Raw genomic sequence first — 4,385 nt, 5'->3', positions numbered from 1 at the left:
TGAAGGATTTGCTTTAAAGTCTTTGATTCAAGACATGAAACGTTTATGGATAGCAACTTCTTGATTATTTGTAACGAGGCTACTTCTTGCTCCTTAGTGTTTCATGTTTCAGTCTTCGTGTGGTTTTGATTAGTAAGTTTATGGATTCCGCCGACCCAAGATTTATTGCAGATTAAAATTGAAATTTTGAGAAGAGTCTTTTAACCTTTTATCTAATTTAGAAATCCTTTTACTCGTTGTATGTCTTAAAGAAATGTTTGTGACTCTAGAGAAACATTCAGTGTTTTGGAGCTGTCATCGAAAAATATATTCTGTCTCTATCCCAAATCCCAGTCTCACTTCTCAGACTATTTCATGGTATGAATCAATACGGCTTTCTATGTTGTCAATCTAGTCTAACCATAAATTCTAAACCATACCAAAGATGGGTATTAGTTTCTTGAATAATCCCCCAGTAACTGACACCTTAAGTTGAGAATGAACATTGGCCGACTTGACGCCCAAGGGGTAATGCTGTTGGCAGGGTGAATCTTAATATTTCCTTTTTATGAAAAGAAAGGGAGAGAGAGGTCAACCCTGTTAACGTCCTTTAGCGTGATATAGGTTATTCGTATTACACACGTCACGTGCTTTAAAACTCATTACCATACACGTGAAGGTCTTGACTTATAATTGTATTAGCTCTACAAATTTCAAATTAATTGCATCAATTTAGTAAAATACGACTCGTGAAATGGCAATTTGAAAACAAAAACCATGTGTGAAACCTAATGTTCTTGGTCACTTTTCTCACATACATCACTCCCACACTACTGTCTGCGTTATCAAATGATGAAAAGGGCGACTCGGAAATAAGATCTGTTGGCGGAAACCTTACTCCAACTAAAGTTATTGTATTATAAATAGCACTCCTCGTGTCAACCGCTGATCTATGAAAGAAAACGGATCTTACCGACCACTGCGCGCGTGGGGTCCACGCGCTGGTCTCGCGCTCGTGACAGCCTGCCGTGATGTGTACGTGCCTAGGAATTACCGTGACTTGTTTATCTACATACAGACGCCGCGGCGGGGTGGGGTAGGGTGGTGGGGGCACTGTGGGTAGGGGGCTCCTGCCCTGGCCTGTCGCGAGCTCCGATGACACATTGTTGATAGTCAATAACACAACACGCTTGTCTGCCAGTATTAATTTACAACCTTCGTTCTCGGTTTTGACATAATACTCCGCCATATTATAGCTGTTTTGAATGAACTTAGGGTATTAATGGAAAATATGTAGTATTTGTTATGGTTAGGTTTAGTCGTTGTCGGCCCAGAATTACCAAAGATGCGGACGATTGAACAAGTCGCTTTGGAGGATTGCCTGACTTTTGACGAGGAAAGAAATGAAATATTGTGACTTTTTATATTTGACACTCTAGGTAGTTGAAAGCGCTACCGAAGGGGATTAGGATTGACACTGGTGGGATAAAGTGATCACCCTTGTAGTAAGATTATACATTATTACAGAGGATTAACGAAATTCTGGCACCTTAACACAGTTGTCGGTTGTCCTGGAAACAGGTTCGAAGTGAACTTTGCGGTACTCGCTGGCTGGGTAGCGATGACAGACACGGCCACGAAAGTCAGTTCAGATGACGTCAATCTGAGGATTAACACGTGCAGGTTTTAAAACCAGCCACGTGTTTCAATGGAATGCCACTTACACTCTCTCCCTGTCGGAGTCCGGGTAGACGAGGTCCCCAGCAAACTGTGTAGTCCTGCACCATGACCGTGGAATATATTTATTTTATGAAAAAATAATAATCTAGAGATGCATACAAAAGCAAGTCTAGCCAGCTCAAGCTAGCTCTATTCTGAAATCAGCATAGGGAATTTTTTTTATATATTTAGAGTCAAGAAGGATATTGTGTAATATAAGATTTCAGAGACTAAATGTTAGTCTACAAACTGTGCTGAGAGGTGACATAAGGGACTGGGGTCGACCCGGTGACTTTGTCGAAAGCGTGTCATCGTACCACGACGGCGTTGATCACTGCTCATAATATCAATCACTTGTTTGGTCCAGAATTGATTACTTATAGGTTGGAATAATTCGGCGTTACACAAACCAAAAAAACAACCCAAACAAATATTAATTATAAATTTCAAATTACGGTGAAATCTTGAATTCTATGATCTTCATTCAGTGTTTCTTTAAAGGCGACGACTAATGGTAAGAATGTAATATCAGCCGATGAACGCTGCATAATTTAATATGATGTCCCTTATACCGTCCCTATCATCACTATGTCCTTGTATACTCCCCGGGGAGCTGAGAACTGAACCACTAACCAGGGCAATAATAAGTAGCGCAATGAACATTCACGCATTATACATGTATTTCTTCTTATTATTATCATTATTTGTTTACATTATTATTATCACATTATCATGAACAGATAAAAAAAATTTAAAATGCAGCAAAGAGGGTTTGGGTGATCCTGACACAGTCAGGCTGGTTAGGCTCATCATCAGCTCAGGGCCCTTGCCCCCTCTAGACGCACCCCAGACAACGAATGGGACTTCTCCCGGGAAGCGCTGCTTGTCAAACCCACCCAGAACTTTTCGGCGAATGTGAGAACTCCCCAACACTACAGCCTTCTGCATTACATGTTACCCACGTTGTCAGAGAGGCTGTATTCCTGGTAGCAACCCCAGGTACTCTCCCAATGTCAGTCAACAGATTGGGAGGTACCAAACCTAAGGCACCGAGAACAATAGGGAGTCGGACAACTTGGTACTTGGGATGCAAGCGTGACATTTCGAACGCGAGGTCTACATATTTGCCATGTTTTTCCAGAATTTTGTCAATCACACTGGTGTCAAAAGGGAAAGAAAATTCAATAATATAAATGATTTCATGGATTTATCAAAAAGGTTTGTGGGCCTGGATACGTCCGAGGCTGTATACTGGCTTATTCCAAAGAATTCCAACATTCGGTTCGAAGTTGGGATAACTCACTACATCGTCGATCGGGTTTTTGAGGTTGGCTGAATCCTGGTAAAGAACACGTCGTATACAACACGTAGTGGCGGTCTGGAGCTTCTAGGTGCAGACAGACACATTGAAGGACGGCAATAAACAGGTGAAAGGTTGTTTTACAGCTCTACCCGTAGTCGTGTGAGTGTAAAGATATGAGGCTGTGACTTGGCGTCACTGGGACAAAACAGGAGAAGTCTGCTGGGAGGACGTCAAACACTGACCTATTTGGAGCGAGGTTTCCTCACAACAAGACGGACATAACTTGAGTAAACATTCGGCTTCTAGAAACTCCCCCTACTATAAATAATATATCAGGATGTCTTTTTCATTTCCATTTTCATTTTTTAAATTTTATTCGTTTTAAACCTAATATTCTGGCTCTAAAACAATTTAAAGGATTGGAGCCATGCCCTACCACAGCTGTCAGGTTTATTGGGAGTTTTATGTTGTACTGGTCCTAACATCTATAACGCGGGACGATACAAGGCCCCCCACCCCCATTCTTACAAATGGATATGCACTTTTTGGTTGAAGCAGGTTTGATACAGAATAAATGTATGTAGAGGAATAGTCATTGACAGGCAGTTACAAACAGAGTCGACTCCCAAGTGGACGAAAACAAAGACAGATGTAAAGGTTTCGGAAACTAATTAGCTGTTCGTAGTCTGCCATAATCACCAAAATACAGCACCCGCAAAATATATTATCCGCTGACATGTTTTGTCTCTATTTCAGTAGTGATTTCTACTGACTGTGGACAGGGTTTTGTCTGTATTTTAGTAGTGATTTCTTTTGACTGTGGAATGGATGTTGTCTCTATTTCAGTAGTGAATTCTTCTGACTGTCGGCAGGGTTTTGTCTCTATTTTAGTAGTGATTTCTGCTGACTGTCGGCAGGGTTTGTCTGTATTTTAGTAGTGATTTCTACTGACTGGACAGGGTTTTGTCTGTATTTTAGTGGTGATTTCTATTGACCGTGGAAAGGGTGTTGTCTGTATTTTAGTGGTGATTTCTATTGACTGTGGTAAGGGTGTTGTCTGTATTTTAGTGGTGATTTCTATTGACTGTGGACAAAGTTGTGTCTGTATTTAAGTAGTCATTACTACTGACTGCGGACAGAGTTGTGTCTGTATTTTAGTGGTGATTTCTACTGACTGTCGGCAGGGTTTTGTCTGTATTTTAGTGGTGATTTCTATTGACTGCGGACAGAGTTGTGTCTGTATTTTAGTGGTGATTTCTACTGACTGGACAGGGTTTTGTCTGTATTTTAGTGGTGATTTCTATTGACTGTGGACAGGGTTTTGTCTGTATTTTAGTGGTGATTTCTATTGACTGTGGACAGGGTTTTGTCTGTATTTTAGTAG

The sequence above is a fragment of the Haliotis rufescens genome, unplaced genomic scaffold (assembly GCF_023055435.1).
Source record: "Haliotis rufescens isolate VD_foot unplaced genomic scaffold, xgHalRufe1.0.p SCAF_46, whole genome shotgun sequence".
NCBI classification, from domain to species: Eukaryota; Metazoa; Mollusca; class Gastropoda; order Lepetellida; family Haliotidae; genus Haliotis; species Haliotis rufescens.
Note: the sequence above shows the minus strand (reverse complement) of the source record.